The sequence below is a fragment of the Arvicanthis niloticus genome, chromosome 8 (assembly GCF_011762505.2).
Source record: "Arvicanthis niloticus isolate mArvNil1 chromosome 8, mArvNil1.pat.X, whole genome shotgun sequence".
Taxonomy (NCBI): domain Eukaryota; kingdom Metazoa; phylum Chordata; class Mammalia; order Rodentia; family Muridae; genus Arvicanthis; species Arvicanthis niloticus.
In genome coordinates, this window is record NC_047665.1 from 60,659,740 (window position 1) to 60,674,272 (window position 14,533).

At 45.2% G+C, this 14,533-nt stretch overlaps 1 long non-coding RNA gene and 1 pseudogene across 1 annotated transcript in view; both read right to left on the bottom strand.

Annotated features, from left to right (window-relative positions):
• Positions 1 to 14,533, bottom strand: part of LOC143443362 (uncharacterized) — a 49,425-nt gene that overhangs the window by 29,664 nt on the left and 5,228 nt on the right. The gene's annotated exons all lie outside the window — the stretch shown is intronic.
• Positions 5,854 to 6,131, bottom strand: LOC117713518 (protein dpy-30 homolog pseudogene; annotated as a pseudogene).

Here is a 14,533-nt window from a genome sequence, read left to right on the forward strand (position 1 = left end):
GGTTTTAGAAAAATTAAAAAATAAACTGATATGGTAGGGTCTCTGTGACCCAGTAAATGACTGGGGTGATGCCAAATTGCTCCTCTGTCAATGATTGCCTGGGAAAACTGGGAAAGCTTCTCGGGGCTCCTAAGAAAAGGATGTGACACGGTAGGTCTTATCCCAACACTAAGCCCTGGGCCTCAAGGAAGAGATCTCAGGTAGAGAACAGAAGCCACTGAGAAAGCCAGGCTCTGTGGCTGGTCTCCTGTGTCAATTTACTTTAAAATTCATCCCAACCCACAGAGAGAGTCCCTTGGCACTACAGACATGCCCTAGACTAAGAAGGTCCTCTGAGAATGGGTGGGGTAAAGGCTCCACTTGGCCCTCAGTGAAAAACCGTCCTTTCATGGTAGTTGCTGGCACTGCCAGACAAGAGGGGACAGAGGTCCAGCTGGCAGTGAGGAAGGAGGAATGACTGTGGCCAAGAGCCACCCACCAAGCATCCAGCAGTGCTAGGGGAACAGAGGGGCTGGCTTTGGGTCAGGTTTCTCTGCTGCGCCCACTCTGCTCCCTGCCTCCAAACAAACTGACCAACAGTCAGATACCAGCAAGAGCCAGAAGGAACAGACTGTCTCGGTCTTGATGAAGCCAAACCCACAGTAGAAATGTACTCTGTTAACCGAGGGCTCCAAGACCAGTCAGAACTTCCTGAAGCAGCAGCCTAGGAAGAGGAGGGAGATGGAGGGAGAGGGGTTTTACAATTGACTTAGAAGGGGATTGGTTGAAACCAAAAAACGGGGAGGGGAGACTGGAGAGAGGGGTGATTGCTCACACCTTAGCCAAGAAAGGAGCCCAAGGAAGCAAGAGAGAGTGTCAGAGGCCGAGGACACAGTCTGAAAGTGCCACAGAGGCAAGGGCTTTACCAGCTGAACTTAGCCCAGGAAGTGTGTGTGTGTGTGTGTGTGTGTGTGTGTGTGTGTGTGCATTTGTGTGCACATATGTGTACAAACACACACACATGTACATGTGTACAAACACACACAACTCTGTCACCATTTCTTATGTGCGCCACTAAAAGGAAGAGGTGAGGGAGCCAATCGGGTTGATTTCTTTGGCCTTCTCTCTCAGCCTCCTTCAAAGTGAGGCTTCTGAAACATTAAAATCCTTTCTCTTTCCAAAAACTTGCTTCTCCTAAATGAAATGGGCCCAGGCTCTGAAACCATGAACTCGGCTATGAATTCCTGTGTTCCTCTGAAACACAACTAACTGTTTTGTTCCATCTGGGTTATTCTGGGATGTCTCTTTGCATGACATATGCATATCCCCAAGGCAACACGGGGCATTAGAGCTGATCAGACAGGGTTGGAACCAGAGGGCAATCCTCAATGCCTGTCACTCATGTTGCCCAGCCACACAGGAAGGACGGCCTTGCCACTTGGACTAAGCAGTTGTGTCCGTTCACTCCATAGTCTCTCCTTTGGAAGGCACAGCAGCCAAACAATGACGGGCTGGCTTCCTATGAGAAGAAAACATAAAGCGAGACAAGCAGGCTGTGTGCCATCAAGAGATCAGAAAAGAGAATGAGGTTCTTCCCAGGAAGGGTAGCACCAGTGGGAAAGGACCTGCCTGAGGAAGCTGTCCTTCTGACAGATGGTGAGTGCCATCTGAGGTCAGTGTGGCTTGTCCTCCCTGTCCCAGTTTCCTCTTCCACAAAGCAGGCATGTGTGGTGGAAGTAGATTAGGGCTTCCCACAGAAAACTAATGCCGCAGAATGCCAAGTCAAGAGAAAGGCCGAGTGCTCATCCCTGGGAAGCAGGGCAGATCCATTAGATCAGTGCTCTTTGGGGACCTGTGCTGACTGTACAACCTAGAAGGATCCACTTCTGTGAAAAAGATGAGATGATCATTGTAAGCTTATGCCATTCATAAAAAGCCATACCATACATAGGTGTGGTAGTACATACCAGAACCCACGAGAGACTAAGGTAGGACTGAGAACCTGAGTCACAAAGCAAGGTCAAGACTAGCCCCAGCGACATAGTGTGACCCTGTCCTCAGACAAAAAGCAACCCCTCCATTCCCTGCAATGTCTGTGAGAAGTGGAATTAAGCCCTTTGCATTATTTAAGCAGACTCAAAATGATATAATACATGATGTTGAAGAACCCTCACACATCTTTGAGCTGAACAGTTTTCCAAGTTGGCTGTATCAAGTCCAAGGATTCGTTCAATTTGGTTAGAGCTCAGTACATAACACAGGTAAGAGAAAACTGTTCAGAGTAAGGTGTGGTTGAGGCTGGGCTACCTGGGCCTCAGTACCATTCCTTTGCAGCTCAGGAGTCTTTCCAGTGAAAGCCCAGTCATTTGCTTGACTCTCACATCTAAAGAGGCTGGATTACCAGCCCAGATGTCTTGATTCCAGGTGTGGTTTATTCTCCTTTTTAATCACACTGGCGATGGTAGGAGCCATTGATAAATTGTGGTGGTTTGAGTGAGGATGACCCACACAGGCTCATAGGTTTGAATGCTTGATCCCCAGTTAGTGCAGCTATTTGGGAAGGGTTAGGAGGTATGGCCTTGTTGAAGGAGGTGTGGTCTTGTTGAAGGAGGTGTGGCCTTGTTGGGGGAGGTGTAGCCTTATTGGAGGAGGTGTGGCCTTGTTGGAGGAGGTGTGGCCTTATTGGAGGAGGTGTGGCCTTGTTGGAGGAGGTGTGGCCTTGTTGGAGGAGGTATGATGCTGGAGGTGGGCTTTGAGTTTTCAAAAGCACACCTGGCTTCTTTCTCTCTCCCCCTGAAACTTGAAGATAAGATAGATGTGAGCTCTCCAGCACCGTGTCTACCTGTCTACCTCACTGCACCATGATGATAATAGACTAATATGAAACTGTAAACAAGCCCCCAATTAAATGCCCTATTTTGCAAGTTTCCTTGGTCATGATGTCTCCTCTCAGCGGTAGAACAGTAACTAAGACAGTAATAAAATGGCATAGGGATGAAAGAGTCAAGGCAGTAGGCAGGGAACAAGCAGATAGAATATAAGAGGTGGATTAAAGCAACATGTTTAGGAAAGAAAAGAATCAAGTGGATATTGGTTATTTTTAGGATCATTGGGTCAAAGTACTGACAAACAATGTGTTAGGGAAAGAAAACTTTATCTTGGCTTGCGGTTTCAGAGGACCTCAGTCCATCAACGCATGGTGTAGTTTACGGCAGTGAGAGCATGTGGTGAAGGCTCCTCACACCATGAAAGACCAGGAAGTAGTAAGTGGTTGGAACCAGGGCCTGAACTATCACACTGCTTCTACTAGCTATGCCCCAACCTCATAAAAGTTCCACAGGCTCCTGTCACAGAGGAACAAGAGCTCAATGAGGATCAATGAGCCTGTGGGGGACAGTTCAGGTTCAAACTACAGCGAAGCATTTCTGATGAGAGGTAGTTAGATACAGTTTCTTCATGTGTGAAAGACAATGAAAAGTGGGGCTAAAGAGATGGCTCAGAGGTTGACAGCACTGATTGCTCTTCCAGAGGACCCAAGTTCGATTCCCAGCACCCATATGCCAGCTCACAACCATCTATCTGTAAAGTGTAGTTCTAAGGATCCAATGTGGTCTTCTAGCCCCTTGGGCACCAGATACGCACATGGTGCACAGACATATGTGCAGGCAAAATATCCATACACATGAAATAGTATAATAAAACGGGAAGAGAATGAGTTAGTAAGGAGTAGCAAAAGGAGACTGCTGTATATGCATCCTTTGGACAGGAAGACACATCTCATATACTACAAATGAGGCACTGAGATGGCTAACACTAACATGGGCATTCTGTAAAATGCCATTTCCTAAACTGCTGGTAGTCTAACCTCAACGTTCCAATGTTTGAGTCTATCTATCTCAGGAGTTTATGCAAATCAATCTCTGTGATTCTTGGAGTGGATAACCACTGTGGTAAAGTTGTGAAGATTAGAGATTCCCTCTTTTACCCATCACCATCTCTGCTGCTATAGTGGTTAATACATGTCCACTTGACTAGGCCAAGGGTTGGCCAGGTTAAATAGCATCTCTGAGTATGTCTATGAGGGTATTTCTGGAAGGCGTTCGCATTTGAATCTGTGATCTCAGTAAAGATTTCCCTTCTCAATATGGTTGAGCATCATCGACCCACTGAAGGCCTCATTAGAATAAAAGAGAACTTTGTTCTTTTTCTTCCTGTCCCCTTGCTTGAGCTAGAACATCCCAGTTCATCTTCTCCTGCCCTCGGATTCTGGCTTCATGGGTTTTGTTCAGACTGGAGCCAAATTACATCATGCCCTGGGGTCCCAGCTTGTAGAATGTGGGACTTCTCAGCCTGCTAATCACATGAACCAGGGCTCATTATAACTCTCCTTGTCTATTTTAATACATTTTAATGCATGTACCTCCTATTAGACAATTTCTCTAGAGAGTGCTGATTAATTCTCATTTCCTCTAGTTACTGAATGCAGAGGAAGTCTTCAAAATATCAGAGAAACTGTTCACTCTACAAAGCTGAGTGTTCACGTATAAGGTAAAGTATCCAGCAAGTATTTTATATTTGTGGGAAAATGTCATCCACAACAAGAGGTCATTTCTAAGCCCAATTCAAGGTCATGACCCCCCATCCTTAATATTTCTAAAGAACTGAAGGTGCAAAGTTTCTGGAGACAATTGGGCAACAAACACCAGAAACCACGGAGGGCGCTGCCTTGGACCTAAGAGCTCAACCTCAGAGAAATGTCAGAGATGTGAAGAGAGAGTCAGGCAAAAGGATGTTTGGAGAGGTATTATTTATGACATTTAAATTGTATGTGTCTGCCAAGAGAGACTGGTTAAGCAAATTATGATAAAGCTATATAATAAAATACCACGGTGCCCTTAAGTCCGTCTGTAAGAAAAGACTTGGAAGTCGTTATGATTTACTAGGGGAAAAGAGAAGGCTGTATGCTACATAGTATAGAATATATGTTTGTTAATCTGTTTATTTTGGGGGGAAATACATGTGCCATGGTACATATATGGAAGTCAGAGAACTTGTCCCTTCCCACCAAGTAAGTCCCAGGAATGAAACTCAGGCAATCAGGGTTGGCGACATGAACTCTTAAGCTCTGAGTCACTGCACCATCTAAGAGGTACAATTTTAGAAAACATAGGTAACTTGAATATAAAACAGGCTTCTCTCTATTTCTCAAAATTGAGTCATAATTGATTTGATCACCACTTTGATTTGGTTTTCACTCCCATGAACTATGGAAGCTTACAGGCTGTTTTAGGACGCCTCTGACTTTCAGAGATGGGGATGGGGAGGTACCAGAGTGCTCGAGATGTGAATCTCTGTCCCATTTCACTTTTATATTTTTAGATACATTTCATTTATTTAAACGTTTATTTATTTATTATTTAACGCATGTATGCATGTGAGTGTGTGTGCACGTACACACACACACACACAACATACAAGAGTCAATGTAGGTCCTAGAAATTGAACTCTGGTCCCCAGGCTTTATGGGTAAGCCCCTTTACCTACTGAGTCATCTCACAAGACCCTCATTTGCAATTTGTTTATATTTCCTGGTGTTTTAACGTTTATTTTGAAGATCCTTTTTTAAAAACAAATAAGAGACAATCTGAGAAAAAATTGCATAGTTGATAACTCATTAAATAAGTATGGTAATTAGATCAGATAAAACGGGATATGTTCTCTTCCACAATTCCAGAAGTGAGTTCTGTGGTCTCACACTCTCACAGTGTTCCAGAATGGGGGTTGGGGAGAATCGTGGCAATTAAAGCTGCCTCCTAATCATGTAAATCCACAGTAGCAACTACAGAGGCAAAGTGTTCTTTTCTTCCCATGAAATCAGTTTTGATCTTCAAACCGTGTCTTATTTTTTTTAAAGATAAGATGCTGGAAACCCATTGGGATTTGGTGATTGCTGTCTTTGCATGCACAGCCAGTCCCGGTAATAAGATCAAATCAGCTGCCTGACCCAGGTAGGCAAGAGTTGACAAAGACCTTCTATTCTGATGACCTTTAGGCATGAATCACCTCTCAATGTTGTCATCTGTGAGGCCACACTCAGAGTGAGGGTTTTCTGCAACCTATGTCTGTCCCTCCAGAATCCTCTCTGTCTTCATGGACCCAGATACCAGTCCACACCAATGCTGTCAGTCCCTAAGAACCCAGCACTCAAACTTTATACTACTATAAAATTAGATACATATACAGAGAGAGAGAGAGAGAGAGAGAGAGAGAGAGAGAGAGAGAGAGAAGGAGAAAAGCAGAGAGGGAGTGGGAAGGGGAGGGAAAGGAGAGGGGAGGGGAGGGAGAGGGGAGGAGAAGGGGAGGGGGAGGGAGAGGAAGAGACTCTAAGAGAGATATACACTCTCACAAAGCATCTGTGTAGTGGAGGGATGGAGAAAGAAGAGCAGGAATTTACATGTTGACTTTGAAGCTTTATTCATTGGGTTATTTTGAGACAGTGTCTCACCTGTTGCCAAGGACGGCTTAAATTTGTAAGCCACTTTTAATCACGCTTTAACTTTCATTTCCTGACACAGCTTTGAAATCTGTCGGTTTCTTTGGCTTCTTACATCTCAGTTTATTCAATAGGCAATCTAATTTATTCAAATAAAGAGGTAAACTATAAAAGTCTTATAGTGGGGCTGGGGATTATACTTCAGTTGATAACTCACCTAGCATTCACAAAGCCCTGGGTTCCAATCTCCCCAACACTATACACTGTACCAGGTGGAGGTACAGGGCTATAAACCCAGCACCTGGGAAATATGGCAGAAGGGTGAGAAGCTCAAGGTCATCCCTGTAACACCTCAAGTTAAAGCAAGTCTGGGATACACAAGACCCCATTTAAAAAAAACAAAAAACCCTACAGTCTTATAGTAGCACTGTGGGAAAGACAGGCAAATTCAAGGCAGCAAGCATCCTTGCAGGGGACAGGTGGCTACTTCAGAAGTGCACTCTTGTATCTACTATAGCTCATGCTTTGCACATTTAGAAAAATATTAAGAAAAAATACTCAATTTAGCTAACTTAGGCAACCAAGCTATTACTGCCCATTTTCTGTACAGCGTCCCACCATCATCAAAGGCAGGAGCTCACAGGTAGGGTGGGGCTCCATGGTAGAGCATTTGCCTACACTCATGAGGATCTTTGTTCCCTGGCACCAAATATTACTGGCTGTGGTTGTGCAGGCCACTGAAGGATGAGCCAGTCAAGGTTATCCTCAGCTACGTGGGGAGACCTGGGCCAGCCTCGGTACTTGAGAACTGTCACGTAAGTAACAACGATTTTCCAGGAAAAGAGGGAAAACTTGAAAGGCTGCTTCTCCCCAGCACACAGGCCTGAGCCTGGCTTCACCAGAGGCTCACAATCTCTATGCCATGCCCTTAGCTAGGGTGGCAGGGTCCTTGTTGAGAGAAAGCAGGTGCTTGTCTCTCTATAGATGGTGTCTTCATGTCTGTTTTTTCTGTCTTGTTCTGCTCATTAGTTGGCTTTCATCCTTGTTTTCCCATCATCCATAGCTGCTTGATAGGACCAGTGAGACAGTAATCAAAGATGTTGCCGTTATCTTTGAAATTGCTGAGAAACTAAACGCATCTGGTGTGCTCTGTGCAACTCTGCTTGGTTAGACTGCCACCATGTGTCTCTGGAGGGAACTGTCATTTCAGTTGGATACCCAGAATCACTTTGAATCAACCATTCACACTCTTTTTCTGTCTTCATACATCTAAAGCATCACTGTGGCAGATACAGGCATGGTTAGGGTGTGAAGCTTGCCCTTAAGAATCCTTAGTGTCTACAGCTTCCACAATGAGATTTTATTTTCTCTGTTATGTGGGGTGGGGCCAGGTGTGAGGACACACATCTGTAACTCCAGGATTTCTGAGGTGAACCAGTGCCATCTTTGGCTACTTAGTGAGTTCGATGTTAGCCTGGGCTAGAAAAGAAAGGTGTGTGTGTGTGGGGGGGGGGTGCTTTTAATTGATGTAAATAAAACTGTTGAGGCTAGAAGGTAACAAAGTGAATTTCAGCCAAGGACATCTGAACAGATTCAGAACGAGGTACTTAATACCCGCTTTCAAGGATGGACATGATACAGGGCCAATTCAGTCTCTTACCCAGGAGATACTGTAAGCAGTAGCCAATGTCATCAAGGAAGAAAAACACAGAAACACAGAAAGAATAGCTAGCTTTGTGTTACTGAAGCCAGTAAGTGGGAGGTGGTCAAGGCCAGCCTCAGCTATGTTGCAAATTCAAGGCTAACCTAGGCTACACTAGACCCTGGCACTTATAAATAAATAGATAGATAAATAAATAAGACGACCCACATGAATCACCTCGTGCACCCTAGATACATACAGTTTTTACCTGCCAATCATCCTAATAAGTCTGAGCAGGAAAAAAAAAAAAAAACCGTAGGAAATAGGAGTAGAAACAGGAGGAGGAAGAGAATGGCAGGGTCATGTAGCAGGAAACCAACTCTAGTTCCCACTATCGTTATAAGCCCCTGCAATGAGCCTGGGGTTAGCGCCACAGGGAGTGGCTAACAGCTTGACCTCCCTACAATTTAGAAATAGCGGCTGAGAACAGATGTGTGTGTACCACACGGTGTACTCCTGAGACGCCTAAGAACGATGCTGTGTGCACACATTCATATCAAGCCTCCACATCCCTCATGGAAGGTGCTGAGTTTGTTCTACCTGAGGCAAATGAGTGGACTCAAGATTTTATGCACCTTTAACCCCAGCACTCAGGAGGCAGGGTAAGTGGGTTTCTGTGAGTCTGAAGCCTGTCTGGTCTACATAGCAAGCTCCAGGCTAGCCAAGGCTCCCTAGAGAGCCTGTCTCAAAACAAACAAAAATAATCTGTGCTAAGTGGCAAGAAAGGAGAGCTACCTCCACCCCACGTGCTTCCCCTCAGCTGGTTTCTAGGATAACTTTCACTCAACTTGAGACATAGGTCCTTAGGAAGAAACTGAAGTTTACAAAGGGCATTTGGGTGATGGCTGCTGGATTATAAATAAAATATAAAATAGTGATTTGGGGGCATTGAGAAGTATGTGTGGCTACAGGGAATCATGACTATCAGAAGCCCCTCTGGTTGAAAGGTGTTTGACCCTTCTACTAGCTTGGGAGATGGGGAGACAGAAACAGGGAAGAAGATGGGTCAAAAGACAGAGACGCAGCCAGATGCCGGAGGGATGATAACTGAAGGTAAGCTCCTACCTACCTCTTGCCCTTTGAACCTCTGAGCTACACCATCCCATTTCTTTCTAAGACAGCTGAGACAATTTTTAGAAAGTTCAAAAAATCACTGCAAAAGAAGTGAAAAAAAATCTGCCCTTCACGTTCCTTTCACTGAAGAGGCTGGAATTTTCCTTCATGCCCACATCAAACCTGAGACGCCAGGCTCCCTGAATATCTCTTTATTCGGCCCGGTTTCTCCAGCAGTCTCCAAAGCACCTGTGGGTCTTTAAAGGGAACGAGAAAGGAAGCAAAGACACGTCCTCCACCACAGACATGGGGCTCGGGGAAACGATGCATAAATCAAAGCCAGAGAGAAGCCTGCTAGCAACCCGGAAATCAAATTGTGTCTGTGAGAAGGTCGGAGTGGAAAATAGATTAGAAGGGCTCCGAACAAGAGAGGATAAAGACAGACAGCCCCTGAAAAAATTAACGGGAGGAACACAGGGCCTGTGGAAGCAGCCTGAATTCACAAAGAGCTGTGCATTGCCTCAGGATAGACCGATGTTTCAGCCACTTATGCCAATTCCTGCCTGGATAACTCGACAGTCACTCATCTCCACATCTTCCTCTGTGTGAAAGTTGTTGCGGAAACATTCAGCTCCATCCAGGGTGTCCTAATTTATTCCTTTTCTCGGAGGCTTACACATTCCAACCTCCATGTCCACGCTTTCTCTGTCTGATTTTGGAGACAGGCACACTTCACCGTGTTTATATCGCTCTTCTTCATCCCTCACCTGAAGGTGCTGAGTACTTTCTGTCTAAGGCAAACAGTAAACGCAAGAATCGGTGCCCAGGCTGGCCTTGGACTTCCGGCACTCCTGCCTCGGTCTCCCAAGTGCTGGTTTTGTAGATGTGAGCCATCTCCTCCACCTGCTCACATGCACAAATTCTGTGCCACAGATCCAAAATTGGAAAAATGTAAGATGTACAAAAAGCTGTAGGATGTGGTAGTACACATGAGAGGTAGAAGCAGGCAGATCTCTGAGTCTGACATCAGCCTGGTCATAGAGAGTTCCAGGCCCGCAAAGACTATGTAGTGAGAGAGACCCTATCTCAAAACACACATACATACATACATACATACATACATACATACATACATACACACACATATACACACATACATACATACATACACACACACATACATACATACACACACACATACACACACACACACACACACACACACACATACACACACACAAAACTCCATAAGGAAAAGTATTTATGGGAATCCACAGGATGAAGGGCTATATGGACTTAGCTTATAAGAACTCCAGAGATTATTTAAAGTATTTAGAGGATCTGTGTGAATAAGATAGTATTTTATGAAAGAGAAAGAAGTATCCAGGGATTTTGGTATCTTTTGGGAGTCTTCGAATCAAGTTGCTCCAGTATCAAGTGACTTTTGCACACCGGTTCTTTATTTTCTCCAGCTCTGTTGCGGTGAAGTCTCTTGATCTGTTTACTGTCCCCCAACCAACTCTCCAGTCCTCTCAGAGAAACTGCCTTTTCTAAGGTGAGAAACATCTTTCAGCTGACTGTGACCCATGATGGAATTAAGGTCAGGCTTTTGCTCTCCTGTGCTCTGCATCACTTGGGGGACAATCTGTTTAAGAAAACAGACACAGGCAGTCCCTACAAGCCAGCAGGAGGTTCTGTTGTGTCCTGCCTTTCTGAGTTGCAACTTTATATTTTCCTCTTTCTGTCTCTTTTGCATGCTGGCCAGCTGTAAGTACAAATTGTTTTGTTAATTTGTTTTGGTTTTCAAGACAGGATTTCTTTGTATAACCTTGTGTACTGGCTGGTTTTGTGTCAACTTGACACAAGCTGAAGTTATCACAGAGAAAGGAGCTTCAGTTGAGAAAATGCCTCCATGAGATCCAGCTGTATGATATTTTCTCAATTAGTGATCAATGGTGGGAGGGCCCATTGTGGGTGGCGCCATCCCTAGGCTGGTAGTCTTGGGTTCTATAAGAAAGCAAGTTGAGTAAAGCAGGGGAAGCGAGCCAGTAAGCAGCACCCCTCCATGGCCTCTGCATCAGCTCCAGCTTCCTGCCCTGTGTGCATTCCAGTCCTGACTTCCTTTGGTGATGAACAGCAATAAGGAAGTGTAAGCTGAATAAACCCTTTCCTCCCCAACTGGCTTCTTGGTCATGATGTTTGTGCAGGAATAGAAACGCTGACTAAGAAAGACACCTTCCTTGGCTTTCCTGGAACTTACTCTGTAGATCAAGCTGGCCTTGAACTCAGAGATCCTTCTGAGTCTGCCTCCCAAGTGCTGGGATTAAAGGCATGTACCACACCTGCCCAGGCATAAACTGGGGGTAAGTGCGATTTGTCTGATACTTTGTGCTCTCTTGCTCTTTGTCTAAGCCCTGCCATGTGACTGCCTGCCACCATGTGCTGATCTCCATGCCAATTTAACTCAACTGGCTTAGCTCCCCCCACCCACTCTTTCCTTTTTTCCCCTATTCTCCCCCTCCTCTGGGTGGCTAAGACTTACAGCTTGCTCTGGAATTGTCATCTTAAACTCTAAACTATCTCAAGCTGAGAGGGACAGAGGGAGGAGGGGAGAGACGGCAGTTCTGTATCTATCACTACACAGATCTGTACACTTTATGAGCTTAATTGTAAAAACGTCTTTATTACATTTAGTTAGTGTGTGCATCTGTGTGCACTTGCACACTGCGTGTCATGATACACTTGCAGAGTCAGAGAACAACTTTCAGGAATGAGTACTGTCCTACCACATGGGCCCTGGAGACTTGAACTCAGGTCATCAGGCTTGGTGACAAGCAACTTTACCTGCTGAGCCATCCCACCATGTCTGTGAGATAAATGTTATTTCCAACCCCTATTTGGTTTAGTGGCTAAAACCTACCCTATGCCCACTTCAATTTGCATTTACCAAACCCTAAATAGTAAGCATGAATAAGCCGAGAACATGGCCTTGTACTGAGACAGTCCTGTCCGTCATTGCAAAGATCCTGGATTCTTCTTCCAAATTCCCCCAAATGCCTGCAGTTTACTGTGGCCATGTTGCTTGCTTCAGAAAGAAAACATGAGAACAAGGGGCGTGTCCTCGAGGACATTTTAAATGCCTGTCCATGCTTTTCCCGTGCATTAAAATTCACGTTCTTCTCTCTGCTGCCATTGGGGTCTGACAGCTTCCCAGCAGTGTCCTACTTGAGGGCAATGCAGATGTGGTCCAAGGCCGGCAGCTAATCTGTGGCAGGCCCTGCACTTGTGAGAAATGAGTCTCTGTCATCTGAATCTCTCTGTGTGTTTGTTGCTTTTGCTTTGCTCATGGCAGGGTTTCCTTACATAGCCCAGGTTAGCCTTGAACTTGTGACCCTCCTTGTTATTGTTTTTATTACCTCACATAGTTTGGCATGACTGTAGGATATGGGCTGTGTTAACTTTGCTTTTCGACAGAGAGAGGGGCCCATTGGCTGTGCCTGAGCCAGTTTGCCCAGATAACCTCAGATAACAACCTCAACACAAGAAAAGGGTTCCCACTGCTGAGGGCATCAGAGCTCTGGTTCATGGTCGGTTGGTCCTGTTGCTTTATACCTTTTAGCGTCATGGCAGGAATATCAAAGAGACATGTCACCCAGTGACAGCCAGGATCCCTTTCAAAGGCATGTTGTCAGCAACTGAACTTTCTGTACCTAGGGCCAATCTCTTAAAGGTTCTACCCAGTAAATCCAGGTGTTGGTACCCATGCCTTTGATATATAGGTCTGGCAAGGGAGACATTTCTAATCTAAACTTTAGCACAGGATGTCATTCATGAAGCTGCTAAGATGTCCTTGTAAATAACTTTGTTTTTTAAAATTATCCCAAAGCACCATATTTAGTTATTTAGTTATTTAGTTATTGTATTTATTTATTTATTGTATTATGTATTGTACACTGTAGCTCTCTTCAGAGACACCAGAAGAGGGTACTGGATCCTATTACAGATGATTGTGAGCTACCATGTGGGTTGCTGGGTATTGAACTCATGACCTCCAGAAGAGCAGTCAGTGTCCTTAACCACTGAGCCATCTCTCCAGCCCCAATACCTTGTTTTCAACATGTCGTTCTAGAGACCATTTCCGAGCCCTTCTCAGAAAACAGGGGATACTCTGCAGTGACAGCAGCACACCAGGCCACAAGAAACCCTATGTGGTGTCGAGGCCTATCTGCCCAGACATTCTGTAGCACTGGGGTCTCTGAGATTCTACTAAAGAAAAAGAGTCAGACTGCCTCTACCCCAGCTGAGGTATCTCACTATTCCATTCTCCTCTAGGGGAACCTTGGCTGGCTCTCTTTCCCATAATACTCACCCTCTTCTTCCTTGTCTCATAGGCTCTACTTTCCCTGCTCTTACCCCAAACCTTTATCCAGCCTCATGCTGGAAGCCTGGTTCTGAATCACCTGGGCCCTACCAGAGACATCCCCCTCTGGCACCCAACCTTAGCATCTGGCTGGTACTCTGGGCATGCCTCCTGGAGGATGAATCCTGTTGCTACCTGCCGCTGGATTTGGTCACATCACACTCCTCAGGTCAGGGAGATCATTTCAAAACTCATAGGCCAGCTCTAGCAAGGCAAGTCTAATTTATTATGCTTGCTTTGTATTCTCCCATTCCTAAGAGTCAAGCTTTCAAAACCCAGAAGTCAAGAACTGCAACCCTCTAACCTCCTGGATTCTTCTGGGTCCTGGGTTTCTTCACAGAAACAAAGAATAATCTAGCTTTTTGGATAGAACAACAGTCAAGGAAATGGAAAGGTGAAGGGTGGTGGAAGAGTCTTCAATGATATTTCGAAATATCATCTTATACATTGTTTTGTCCAGTTAGAAAGCTGAGGGTGAGAGCTTCACTCATTTTAAGCTAGTGGTCAGTGATAGTGCATGCTTTTGATCCCAGCCCTCAGGATGCAGAGGCAAGTGGATCTCTATGGGTTTGAGGCTACCCAAGTTCCAGGACAGCCAAGACTACATAGAGAAACCCTGTTTCAAAACAAAACCAAAACCAAACAAAAAGTCCCTTTGTGTGACTTTTCCTAGGGAGACATCCAAAGACCAAAGAAATGATTCTACCCAAGGCCAGCTTGGGAAACAGTCTTTTTGTGGTTACCTACAGAAGCAGGCTTGAGGGCTACTTGCAGGAGCATGAAAGACTCAAAGGCAGCTGCTGGGTCGATTAAATCCCGAACCAGCACAGGTGAAGACTCACAGAGGCTGCATCCCTGATGCTCCTACAATGCCTTGCAGGTAGAT